Source organism: Prenolepis imparis, unplaced genomic scaffold (genome assembly GCF_030444845.1).
Source record: "Prenolepis imparis isolate NDT839.2.m4 unplaced genomic scaffold, iyPreImpa1.0 SCAF_5, whole genome shotgun sequence".
NCBI classification, from domain to species: domain Eukaryota; kingdom Metazoa; phylum Arthropoda; class Insecta; order Hymenoptera; family Formicidae; genus Prenolepis; species Prenolepis imparis.
Genome location: NW_028141163.1, coordinates 9,230,208 through 9,245,020, shown reverse-complemented (window position 1 = coordinate 9,245,020; position 14,813 = coordinate 9,230,208). Strand labels below are relative to the sequence as shown.

Below are 14,813 nucleotides of genomic sequence, written 5' to 3'. Positions count from 1 at the left end.
AATAAATACACAATTTAAAAACTCATATAATAAATATTTAATCCTTCTATATTATTATATTTTAAAAGTGATTTAGAAAATTATATATATAATTTTTATTTATATTATATACTATTATTTTATAATAAAAATTGTTAAGTATCAGAAATGAATACAAAGGAGGGAAACGATCTTTTATAGCTGAACCACCTACAGAGTTTGAAAATAGATCCTACGAGTATTCCATCCACCCTCACAGTAGGGAGCGACTATGATCCTAACGACGTTTTAACTTTTATTTCTAAAGAATTCGGCTTCTCAGGCACCAAAATTTTGGTCTATTGTTCCTGAATTGTTGCACATATTAACGTAGTTAAATCCGTGTATTCACTAAAATAGTTTTCGCAAAAATATGATCGGTCGATGCTAATACAATATCGCAAGAATAGTCGAAGCCACTTGAGGGGAACAATGAATCCCGTCGACATAGGGTGGCTGAGGGTGGCACTCGAGATGGCTGCACTCGAGGATCGCTCCGCGTTATAAAGCAATCGAAAGGGCACGGTCTGGCACCTGCTGAAACCAGCATCCCGCACTATGAACCAAATTGAAATCCATAATATGTGTCCCTGTTGTAGTCGAGTTGGATGCAGGTCGGGTTCACTCGAATTAAATTTACACGATTGTGAATCCGGCATGCATCATTTATCATTTACAAGAAGTGTTGATTACATCTCTTGTATCTTTATAAAAAATACCATAGAAAAAATCTACTAGTATTTTATAAAAGATTACTGCATTATTTAATTATACATTCAATAATATTATATTTATATTTTGTTTATATAAACAAAGCTGTATACTTTTTGATAAAAATCTACAAAAGGTGTAATCTTCATAGAATTAATAACTAACAATACAGCCTAAGGCATATTTTTAAACTTTCATTTTTCAAACATAGAATTTGCATATTTTTGCAGAACATAATTATCAACATTTTTTTGCGCTAATTTATAAAATAAATAAAGAAGTCGATAAATACATCGCTTATTCTTTCAAATAGAATGTACATATCTCTTGGCAAGAAATATTTACGATAAAATAAGCGTGCACATCGTGCAAAGGCCAAACAGTCATCGTATTCTTCGTGTAGCTGTAATTTTTTAAAGTGCAACAACGAGAGAGAGTTCCTTCCTCGAAGCAATTTCGCGGGAATGGATTCTTCTTAAACCGTACCACGATGTATTTTCACGCCTATCTCACATGGCTTTTATATAACTTGATTGCAGATTCTTATCAATTCACTTTTCATTATTTGATTTGATACATTGCAATTATAAAATTATTTTTTTACATTATTTAATTTTTATTTTAATTATTATTTTACAAATGTTTTAGTGTTATGTAAAAAGCAACAATTTTGACTATATTTTTGACATTATTTTTCAAAAACACAATAGATATATTTTGTATTTCTAGAAATAGAAACTAATAATAATCAATTAAGGCAATAATAACTTATTGCTCGCTTAAGAAATATTTTACAAATTAGTTGTCACAAATACAAAACTTTGCTGAACAATTAATGCTACTCTAAATTAAAGAGTATTATTACATGATATTTTTAAAAAATAGCAAGTGATTAAAGAGCAAAAAAGGGGACTCATGTCATCCGTGATTTATATAAAATCTTTTATCGGATTAATTTAATATTACTTGGAGCACATATACGGAACCGTTCATCAGCAAATTAAATACTTCCTTCGCCGAAGCAGCATCTGCACCCTCGACCTTTCCATCCCCGCGGTCTCTTCAGAGACTTGGTATCTTCTCCGCAAGCAGAACAACACCCGTTTTTTTTCTCTGGTCCAGATGCATCACACGCAACCCCTCAGGTGTGTGTAACTTCGAGGGATCTTATGCGCGCACGAATGTATCCCACACCTACTATACAGCGAGTCAGAAGCTTCGGCGACTAGTGTGCGTGCGTACGTGTGTATACCTGAGTATCTCGTACCTGGCTAGAAGAGCAAAGTAGGGGAAACCGAGCATTCTACGAGGTAAGACGAAGAGACAAGACGAAGGAGAAAACGAGAGAGATTCAAGAAGAAGAAGGACAGTGAGAAGCTGGATGGTGGCGAAGGTGTGCGAAGCGGGGAAGTTAGAGGTGCTGTCTTCTTCTGTTTCGTGGCGTTCTAGGGGGAAAGTGGGGAGAATGACGCGAGGCGAGGGGTCTAAGGAAGCCCAACGAAGAAGGAGAAGGTGCTCTGCCGAGTGCTGCGCTGATGATAATGACGACGGTGGTGGTAATGGTACTGGTGGCGGTGGTAGAAGGTGGAAAGGGGGAAAGAAAGAGAGAGAGGGTGAGGACGAGACGCAAGAGAGGCGAAGGGAAAGTTTTGCCCAGCGTGGACCTGTGCGTCGTTGCATGGCCGACCTGGAGACTCGCTCTCCGCAAGGTGAGACACGCGGACCGAAGAGGAGGCCTCGAAGGATCGGCAGGAATTCTCGTGAAAGCCGACTCTTCCTCTCTCGTATGCTCGCGATCGCGCGCGCGTTCTCCCTCGGTCAGTTTTTCTCTCCCTTTCTCTATCTGTCTCGCAATTGACTCCAGCTTCTTTTTTTCGCGTACCAAGGAAATCGAGTGAGTGATCCGTAATTTTTATCGCGCGGAATCTCCTGACTTTCCACGAAGTGCTCTGATACAGATCCGCTTGGACAATGTCCTAGATCGGTGCAAACATTGACGGAGAAGCGAGACCAAGATCATCATTCATCGGTGGAACCGTACACTGTTCTCATATATTGGACAGAATCAAAAATGTGTGCATACTCAATTGAAGATTTATTTAAGTTTTGAAAGAGACTTTTTCGAATTTATTAATGAACATCTTCGTGGTAGCAATGTCAGGACGCAAAGTGCGGAATCGACACATTTGACAGTGATAACGTGTGTTTACGTGTGCATCTTCTCGTATCAGTACGCGTGAATTTGATCCTTCATACTTTATCATTAGAAGAATATATTTATCATATCAAGGCGGTTGGTGACTACGAATTAGCAAACATGTCAGTTGTCTCACCTTACGAAATCAATTGGATTCGCTGTCAATAAAAATTTTAATTTGAAACAGTGTGTCTTGGGGAGGTTTCGCGAAATTACGAATTCAAGGGAGGTGATCAGTGAATGTTTTCTCAATGGCGTTAAATCTCGACGATAAATTCGAATGCCTGGTGCGCGTGAGTGTTTCGTTAACTTAGAAGGCTTGTCGCGAAAGTAAACGTTGAAATTTCCTTTCGGAATCTCTGCCAAGACGGTGCAATCTCGCCGTTCGTCTCCTCTTGGATATATCTCCGTAAGCTACATGCATGTTAAATTGAGGTGAGTGAGAGACTTTTACGTGAATTTGCCTTGTCGATATCACCTGCTATTTTTGCGCGCCAAATTGCAACGCGAGCGTGAGAAATTTACCTGCGTGATATAATTCCGCTGCGGTAGCGATCATAATAACATCGGCTTATACGCATACGTGACTTTTTCACATACGCGTTCGATATATGCTTCGAGAGCTGCAAGTGATGGGATTTTTTAATCTGATATTCTTGCCATACACATTCAATGTATAATTAAGTAAACTTAGTAGTATGATTCTTATTTCTTTTATCAAATGCGATTTTCTTAAATAAATAGAATATTAGATTCGAAAACCATATCTTTTCATTAATAATTTATATTTATATATAATTCCACATTGTCTCTCTCTAAATCCAATAACGCATGTCGGTGAAATATTAACATTCATTGGTTTTTTGACAGCAAAAATACATCTGTCAGATATTGTCTTCGAAAGTACATAAAGTTGCTTCAATTTTTCTCATCGAATTATTTTATTTATTCGGCGAAAGTTTCTGAATAAACTCTGAGCGGATAAGTCGAAATTGATCTTGCGTTTCAATTTTTTTTTTTTTGTTTATTTTTTTCTCACGAGAAACAACATCTTACACCACAAATCAACTACTTTCGCGTATTACGAATAAATGAGGGTTCCGTATTTTCTTTACAATCTTGCTATTCAGTAGTAAGAATTGGTATAAATACGACGAACGTAATCTTTGACTGAAACACGCCCATTTTTTTAGTACTTGAGGTATTTCCTTTTTCCTTAATGAGTTACTGAGAAATGCTACGTAATATTGAACAACATAAAATGGCAGAGTTTTAACATATATTATATATCTACCATTATAAAAATATTTTTTACATACGTACACATTACCATTTTTAATTATTTTAATTAGTATTGAACATACACAAAGACATACAAATAGAGAGAGAAAGACAGAGGAGTCACATTGTTTTGCATACCAAACAGTTTATTTATAGACATGAGATACATATAACGAAGTAGTATAAAGTTCATGCGTGTGTATATATAATGTTTCTTATACAATACAAAGAATAGATGATTATATCTTTTTCTTTTTATATATTTGGAAAGTTACAAAAATAGTTGTGAATTATTTATTCTAAATTCTTTCTCTTTTTTCTTTTTCTATATATCTATATCTAAATTTCAAAATAAAGAGGTTTATGAATTAAATAGTTTAAGTATTATTAATTTATTCTGAATGTGAATTACTTTTGGCTGACATATATGTACATCACAATTGAACAAGTCTATTAAATGTATCATATAAATTTGTATAATTGATTCTTTTGGGAAGATAAACAATTTATAATCTTTTTAGTATCTTCTTTAAGATTGATTCTCTTGAATAAATAATTACTGAAGAATTCCTTCTGAAAGCGACTTTAAGGCTCTCAAATTACTCGTATAGATACGTGGTTGAAAGATCTTTCTCTCTTTCTTTCTCTCTCTTCGTCACTTTTGAAAATGAAAGTTCACGCGGGGCCTGAGCACGAGGAACGTACGAGTCTGGAATTTCTTCCTCGGGGCCCCTGTGGGACCTCGGCAACCTAACGTTCGCAGGATCGTTAGTATCCGTTGGAGAGTTGAACGCTGGAATAAGAAGCTTGCGTTGGCGGCAAACGCCCGTTTGGAAAACATTGACTGTCAAGCATGTGACATCTGCTAGTATGGACCATTAGGTGTCTTTCAAGTCCCTTCGTTTGCCTGCTTCTTTCTTGCGAGAGACTTTTCTTTTTTCCCCCCCAACGCTTTCCAGCTGATCGACATCAAAAGCCGACTCGTCTCGCACTGATTTAAGCAATACATTTTTCACGGTCAACTCCAACAAATTCTTCGAGTTGTAGTTGAGTTGGAGGACGTGAGAATATTTTGAAAAAAGTATCAAGCGTATAAAACAAGAAGGATATACGAAAAAAATGCACGAAAATTTTCTTTTACTTATTTCAAGATATATTTGATTTCACTAATAACGTTTATTATATACGATATTAATTTTTAAAATTTTTTCAATTAGAGTCAACTAAACTGCAATCCAAAAATATAAACTTAATTTTATTCTTAAATCACATCCTATATATTCTAAATCAAATTAACATTTTGAATTTATCGATTAATTGATACGATTGATTGCTCACGATATAATATGCAAACAGAAGATATATGCATTTATTTTTAATTGATTTTCTTGTTTTGATTGAATAAGATTGTGACGATTGTATGCAACGTTTGTCATAACAATGACATCTTCTAATCCGCCGCATCATAGTAGGGACATAAGTCACTTTTGAAATGTTGTCTTATGATTATGCATACATATATATCTGATGGTACAGTCGCACAGCATCTCAACACGACTCGTTCGAAAAATATATTCCAACTCTTCTAGAGACGCGCCTACTCTCCTCTCTTTAAAACAGAGAGACATTAATTCCTGTAAGAGCCGCCTGCCTATTTTGGAAGTATAAAGAGAGTGCTGTGAATGCTATTGGAATACCATCAATCTCATTAAAATAAAACCGAAAACCTACGCACGAGATCATCGGAATACGATTTCCCTTTTTCAGAAAAAGTATCGAGATTAACGATAACTTTGAGGCGCCACCACAAAATTAATGCTGAAAATCAGATTGTACTATTGATTATGCACTAAGTACAATCTTGGATTTACAATGTTGTTAGTATTTGAATTTCAATATCATTCAATATCAATATCAAGTCACTGATTATCTTATCTTGTAAATATAAGATTAATTACAGATTTTTTTTCTATCTGTCATTTATTTGAAAATTTATTGGAAATTATAGAGGCATGATATATTCAATATAAGAAAAATAATTATTGTTTATTTAAATATTTGAAAATTTAAATGAATAATAATATTGTATATTCTTTAATGTACTTATAATATTCTCTCAATAGCATAATAATAAGCATTAGTATAAATTTACTATATATGCTTAGAAACTTTATAAATTAAATAAAGTTTATTAAACGAAGAGCACAAATAAATAGAAAGAGCATATAATTGCTATAATTATTTTAGTAGAAGGAGACACGATGTTCTATGATCACAATCAGAAAAATTACAATATTATACTTATCGGCGCGTTAATCGCGATGTCGACGTTCTTTAACGTCACGAATCTCGTCGATTGGACCGATGACGCAGGTGCATAAATAACTTACGTAAGATCCTTGTACGCTCTTCTCCGATGTTGGCCTATCGTTTCTATTTATCATTTCGTCGCAATTGCGAAGTGATGACTATCAGCAGCAACGAGCGTTGCCATTCGCGAGCTTCTCGAACGAGAACAATTCACGCTGACGATAAATATTAACTTGCGCAACTTACGCGGTTCTCTCGACCGACTTCGATCTATCGATTTCGCGCGATTTGTCACTTCGACCGGTCTTGAACAACTATGGGGACAAAATACTACCGTGCACACGCGCACGCCGATCAATCCAGTTTGTATATATCGCGACTTATCTCCCAATGACATGTGATACACTCCGTAATGAGTGCCGAAGTGCCTGCAGGCGGTACGACATAAATTTCGCGACTGTTTTATGTGCCGATCAATTTAACACTTGGAATCGATTCAAGGGGAGATAAGTATATAGCTATTTTCTCAGTATGAAACAATGATCTCTTATTAAGGTACAACATAAGAATTTTAACATAGTAAATAATAATTATCAAAAAAATATATAATTTCTTTGATATAAAAAAATATCGGACGAATATTTTCGAAGCTAAATGCATTTTACAAAGTCGAGATGAGCGTGGCTTTTGGAGGATCCCTGAATGTCCTTGCGCACGGTCGACCGTGAATTTTTCCTTCTCTCCCTAAGGATCCGCATAGACCTTTATGACCCATCTTATTGTTAGTTAAAAGGTATTGGCGCCAGACCCTCGTGTTTCTGTGTTCGATCTCACCTGCTACGATGCAGCTCCAAGAAGAGATCACATATACACGAGGAAAAAGATTCATACAGACAATCACAGATAATGCACATTTTACACACACATTCTTGATTAGAGGCTTGGAATTTCTTTTATGATTACTACGCTTTTTTTTAAATGTCCATCGTATTGTTAAAATGTATAAGAATGCTCGTAGTATAAAATATTTTTTCTTGAAAAAGAGAATATCTTTCTCTCAATATTTTTATATAATATAATAAGACCAAATATTTTTTTTATATTATTTAAAAACCCGTACTAAAACTTTATCTCTCTCCCTCCCTCCGAAAACATAGATCTCACAGCTTACATAATAGACATTTTTCATCGGTATTATATCAAGAAATTATAGAGAAAGTGTAAATTGAAGTTCGGATTATATAAATAAGATAATAAACATGAATTTTTTTCGAAGTTCTTTGAATCAACGTGGTTCTATATACAGATTACTTATTATGCACCGTCATAATACACAGCTTCCTAAAAAAAAAAAACGTCAACATAATTTCTTAGCTGAGAATTACGGATTTGTGCTCGCAGCTGTTGTTAATAACGCAATTAGTCGCGGCGTTCTTTTCGATATAAATCATTTATAAATGTCACGCGCGTATCTCGTCGGACAAAGCGCTCGTTTTAGAAAAGGCAGCGAAAAGCGCGCGAAGAATACCTGCCTGTGAAAGGCGACGGCGTTAGCCAATATCGATAATCATCTGCCTATAATAGATGGCTCGTAGCTCGATAGAGCTCGAGAGAGCTTGCAGCATAAGAGACGCGAGACGTTGAACTATTCAATCGCAGCCTCCGATAAAGGAGGGAGAGAATGCAAGAGCATTCATGATTCATATAACCGCTTCGCGCTTAGTAAAACGCAGTAAAAGTTTCGCGAGACGCGAGATGGATAACGTGTGATGATAATTATAATCTCTCGATGCACCTATCCAGTATGCGCTGCTGCACGGAACGATACTGCGCTTTTCTGCGCCAAGGACGCGAAACGGAAACACACATCGTTCGCGCTATTTCCATCCGCAGATTTAATCGATATCCACGATATGCATTATGCGGCGCACGTTCGCCGTAATTTGTTTCGATAATTCTTCGATTGTCTGATTATAGATAATCTTGAGGAGACAGCAAATTGGATTTTGCAATAACTCTTTGTCTTTATTGTAGTATCTCCGATCAATTGAAGTTATATCTTATTTTGTGTCAATTGATTTTTTTATTCGATAAATTAAAACATAGTCGAGTTTTTGAATACTTAATTAACTAAAGTTCCTTCTCTTATCTCTGTGTATTACAACTGAACTATAATTCAGAAAGAGAGAGTTGATCAAAAGTAGTTGACCAACAGTGGCGGATATCACGATCGAGATTGCTGGATTGCAAAACTTTTATAACAGTTATATCGATCTTTGTTAATGTGGTACTTATTATATATAGTGTTAGTACTCAATATATTATAGTATGTACTTATTGCGGCATCGTGTGATTGCCTATGTGAATTTACGCGATTAGATGCGCTATTACATAATATATAAGTCGCAATCGCCGTGATATAAACACACGTTTCTCTTCTTGGCAACTCGTCGAATTATTGCTCCGCACAATATAACGTTCAATTATTAACGCGCGTGCATCTTCTCATTTTTTTTTCTTTTATCTCCTTTTCTTTCCCTTTTTGCCTCGCTAGAAATGATTACGGAAATCAGGCGTAATTTGCAGCCGCGTAGTAATACATTTTGCCTATCGTTAGAGTAAACAGCGGGTGACAAGTCTGAGATTTGCGCGATTCGATCGTTATCATCGTTGGTTATCGTGATTATCCGTTATTTTCGTCGATGGTCCGCGATTGAACCGCGCGGATATAATAATCGTTTGCCTATAAATAGTCGATAGGTGGTTGTCTGCACATCTCGGAGGATGCTGGAGGGTCTCCAGAGAGCCGAGGGAAAGGCGAGAGAGAGAGAGAAAACTGACGTCATCTCATTTGGAATGAGGTTAAACCGATGCTAAAGTCACCGCGAAACCGATTGCTATAGAGTGTTAAACTCGTTGGTGCAAATGCAAGACGGAATCTTGTGGGGACTTTAGACGAGATCCTCGGGAGGTCGAGATTTCCCGCGAACGCGAGCGAAGATCATAGATCCGCGATTGCGTCACGAGTATCTACTCCGCGGCCTCTCGATCTTCTGCCTGCCGAGATTTACGCTCGATCGCCGTTTTACCCTTTCGCTTTATCCCGAGATCGCGATTGGAAATTTCGTAAATTATTAATGTTGCTTCGAACGCCGCTCTTTCTCGCTAGAGATATGCATCGGCTATTTGCGGCGCATAGCGATGCATTGATAATGCGTTAGGAGAATGCGGGATCTTCAAAAGAATTGTTTAATAATTACGTGGCTGATTCTTTCTTAAGAATCTCAAGTAAAATTAAAATTCCCGTAAGATCGAAGAGAAGTAATCTTGGCATTATATGAAATTTTTTTTTATTATTACACGACGTTGATTGTAATAAATCAATATTATATATGATGCATACAAATTGAAGAATAATTTAGGATGCTTTGGACATATACACGTAGAAAATGATTTGATTATAGAGAATTTAGGTTTCTTCCTTATTTTATAAATTTTTTTTGTTAATTTAGAGAAAAGGCGAGAAAGGGAAATCTTAATATTAATTCTACCATTTATTATGTACATATAAATATATTCTAAGCGAACATACTTGTGATAAAAATGCTTTAAAGAAATATTAAAAATCATATATTCATCGAAGCATTAAATTTTAAACAATAAGAATAATATTAAGGCTCTTCCGTATTAAATATAAATATAAATATAAGTGATAGGCTTTATTAAGAGCCGAACGCGGATGTTGATGCGTATTCCAACGAAAATTTAATTTTTCGCTGGGATTAAATTAATTGTGCACAGGGCACGAATTTTTTACTACTTGGTATACTGCCAAGTCTTTGTATGGAATCATCTCTTACTTGAGATTTTTATTTCATACATCCCCTCTAACCCCCTAAATTAAATTTTAAATTCTTTAAATTATCATGCTATGTGTATCAACTGCAATTTTACCAAAAATATTCAACATAAGATGATTAGAAATGATTTTATTACTATATTTATATACGCGATAAAACTATGTATTTATCACATTGTGTTGAGCATTGTTATCTATTTTTATTATCTCGAGCACATGGATAACACATGTTATGATTCATGAGGATGTAAGAAAATATTGAGTACAATGAACTTTTCTGAAATATAAGTGGATAGATCTTATCAAAAATAAAATTTTCAATATTTATTTGATAGCAATGTTTAATATGAGCATACACATACACACACAAATATAATATATAAATCTACTGAATATTTAAAACTTTATTCGCAAACATATAACATGATAACTGAAGAGTAAATCGATTTTTTATCGTATTTTTCTTCCAGCAATGTTTTTTTTTTCTTTGACATACTTGCCTAAGTAAGTTTACTTTTATTCGTCACAGTAAATTTGTTAGATTCTTTTTAAAATAAGCATCTTTATCCAATAAAAATAAATGCTTTGACATACTTGTCTACATAAATTTACTTTTATCAATCATAATATTAATTATAAACATTCTATTTTTAAAATGACCATGTTTATATTTAATAAAAATAAGTGGTTTAACATTAACCACTAAGCACCTATTTTGCTTAATGTTATTTTTTTAGCAAGTTAGTGATAATATTAAATATGTTAATATCGTTATTAATACTTATAAGATTTATCACTTATTACACACAAAATCTAACTTACAAACATTTCTGTTAAACTCTTCTTTATCAAACAATAAACGATTACCGCACATCAAACAAGGGATAAAATTGAACACTAACTTTATTCGCCTCTGAAAATTGGAGCTGCTCTCTCACCTCTCACAGTCGTTACCGTTGCTATCTCAACGTGGTATCCCTTTGTCTTAGCCGGGGCACGACTCTGGCCGCATAATATGCAGGGGGCCCTCGAAGAAGAGCAGGATCGGTAGGTAGGTAACCTATCTACCAATACGAGTTAGCATCGTGTACCCGGTACGTACTAACACGAGTTTCTCAGCCGGAGCTTCTCTCTATCTGCGAGGGATCTCCGGTCGTGTGGACGAGCTCGTGCTGACCTCGGGGGCTAAAGATTACGAGGGCTCTCGCCACGTCTAGAATTCAACCTTCGTTGAAACTTGTATACGTGTATCCTTCCTCCGTATTCCACCTTGGGCGGAATTGTACACGACGTAGCTCGGATATTCGAGAGCAACCGGCTACGAAGAGATCTTATGACCGCGTACTTTTCTGCGGACGCATCTTTTTCCGCGAACGGGAAAACGACGAGACAAAGAAACGCTTCATCGATGTTTCGTTTTACTTGCCCGTAATGTTTTCTCATTTATTTGATGATTGATGTGAACGTAAGAAACGATTGATTTTCTCCTGTCGAGCGTATCGATTGATATGCGGATGTTAAGAGGTACATTGCACGTAACAAAGATATAGGAAGTGAAAAGAATTTAGAGAGAAAGAGAGAGAGATAAGTCATTATATGACTTCCATTCTCGTTAATTTTTTGTAAACTAGAATTATTGTAAAATTATTAAAATTCTTTCATCTAATTTTCAATACCTTCAGCAAATATTTGGATATTTTTGCCGATTAGAAAGTTAATAGAAATTTAAAAATATTGAATAGAATAATTAAGATGAAACGAGAACAAAATATAAATGCTAAGATTGCGATATTTGTCTTTTCTATAATTTAAAAATTTTTCTTCTCTTGTAAAACTACTAATTATTAATTGACAGAAAACAATTTATTTTAGAAAATGTTCTGCTCTATCGATTCATAATTAGTGAAATCTATTATTTTATTTCTACGAGAAAATGTTAAATTGATAGTACAAAATTACACAAAACGGAGAAAGTACTGAAAAACTCACGCTCTTGATAAAAAGCACGATCTACAGAAATTTAAATGTTTCCGTTTGATCAAGGAAATCTGCATTTCGAAATAAGCGTTTTAGTTCCCAAGTTTGGTACCCAGCAGCAACCTTGCAACGCGTTCTTGATACTACTGTTCTTAAGGATACTTAAGCATGCGATTTCGTGACGCTCGCCCATGGCCAATCATCTTTCCGCTGAGGGATTGATTTTTCTTTCTCATGCACCTGTCGATGCGGAGATCCTTCGTTCTTCTTCTGCGATCATGTGCGCTGCACATATCGTACGCATATTACGTGGGCCGCGCGAAATGAAAGGCGAACTGACCAGCGGGTAGATAGGTATACCCACCTAGAATTATCCAGACCCCCGATCAGATCCACAATTATGTCGATTATACCGAATGGTTTTTACAACCGCATCGTAAGCTTCAGGCCTACGTGTCAGATTCTGTATGGCTATACGAATAAGGTTAAAGAGAAAGACGCCTTTTTTTTATCAGCGAAAGGAAGACAGCGAACGTTAGTCGATGCTCGACGTTCACACTTTCGATGAACACGAGATGCAAATCACTGGTTATCGATCAATGATCTCGGGCATCATTAATGGCGACGTCCAGGCCATTCATCGCAATCATCGATGCAATGAATACATTAGCGAGGATATTACTTAATATTATATAGTTTGCGTCATCGCTCGACTGGCTCGTGGATAATAATTACACGGTTTTAACAATCATTATAGGGCGATCGCTTCATCTCGATGAACTAATATGCAAGTGAGCGTAAAGCTAAATGCCTAAGGAGACTGCTTATAAATTCATCTTGCAGAAAAAAAGAAGAACGGGGAAAATTTGACAGAGAAGAGACACGTCTGGTTTCATTCTTTTCCGTCACCGCTAATAGCATTCTCTCAGCCTTACTCGTGTCATTTCATGTTACAGATTTGGCACACAAGTGCTCCATTAACGTAAATACATTCCTGCAAAACCAGTTCGTATCTAGATGCTGAAAAGCAAGACGATTGATCGGCGCGATGCCGTAAAACGGTCTCTTACATCAGCACGCGCTATGGGAGTGAACTCTTTTAAGAACGTGTGTACAGACTAAGCTGTAGATGGCCAATCAGGGCACTCGTGCTATTCAATGATTGGCAAATATCCATATTGCGGCATACGGACATTAGCGTGCATAATTACTTAAGTATCTTTACAGAATAATTCCATGAAGAAATACTTTTAATAGTTTTAATGTTAAATTCGCGATTTGACATGCGAAGAGACTAGTCATTACTGGATTAAATTAATAGAAATTAATTGAGAAGAATATAGATGATAGAAATGAACTGTCACGTAATTAAACAATAATTATTACGTGTTACTTAATATGTTGTCGCAAATAATTTTAGAAGATACATATACATGTCAATTCTGTATTTTTTATAATTATCCTAATTAATTTCTCCGATGAATACATGTGTTTCTGAGTTGATTTTATTAGCTGTCATTCTGAGAAATCTCAATTGATTTGATTAATTCCAATCATTTATCAAGTATTTCTGATTTTTTAATCAGAAGAGTGTATAAAAATGTTTAACAAATAGTTTAGAATCATGTTTACTTATTTCGTACGTTCTTTTCGAACTTACGGTAACAAATCTGCGTATAGACAGGACGACAGTTCTGTGTTGGTCCGAGACACTCCCATACATGTTACGCACATATAAGTCTGGCACGAGTTACGAGCTCCGGTTCGAGCGTATCGCCGCCGTCTCTACACGGTGTCCAGATATGGCAGTCACACCGAGTCGTCGTCTATCCTGTCCCGCACCGAGAGTCCTTGACGCTCACCCTGTGTGTATACGGTGTTCCGCGACGTATCCCACGACACCTTAACACCAAGATCCTCCCCATCCATCGTACAGAGGAAGAAGCATTGTACGGGGAAGCCCTCGCGGCGCCTTACATAATTGAGCGACGCTTGGAGGCTTTTCACCCTCGGCCAGTCTGTCTCCCAGACCGCGCTGGACCTCATTGTGTCCGGGTTTCATCTTCCCAACTTGGAGACGCTTGTCGGTGGGAGCGAAGGTCGTCGGCTCGCTCTCACACCGGAAGTAACGGGTGCTCCTGCACTCGACCGTATCGATCGGTCATTCGAAAGGTTGGGATTTATAAAAGTGGTCTATCAATTATCGTGGAATGCATCTCGGCTTTTTAATCAGATTGCGCAAATAAAAACAATTTGCAACTTGAGGAATTTACGCAATTAGAGATATTTTAAGAGTTTTGCGACGATAATCGTATATCATTTTCTATTACATTAATATAATATTATTTATATGTTTGTAATTTACGTAATTATTCTTTTCTATATCGATTAATTCGCGACACGTTGATTTTTTGGATGAATTTCGTAATTACAACAGAAAATCCCTGGCTAACAATAAGT

At 36.0% G+C, this 14,813-nt stretch overlaps 1 protein-coding gene across 3 annotated transcripts in view; it reads left to right on the top strand.

Annotated features, from left to right (window-relative positions):
- The window catches only part of Egfr (epidermal growth factor receptor), a 147,873-nt gene that overhangs the window by 83,836 nt on the left and 49,224 nt on the right, over positions 1-14,813 (top strand). The window contains exon 1 of one of the 3 annotated variants that reach the window (XM_083039087.1): positions 2,413-3,361. The exons of the other annotated variants lie outside the window; for them this stretch is intronic. The gene's annotated coding sequence lies outside the window, so the exon portion shown is untranslated. Of the gene's footprint in view, positions 1-2,412; positions 3,362-14,813 lie in introns of those variants that run through there. 3 annotated transcript variants of the gene reach the window in all.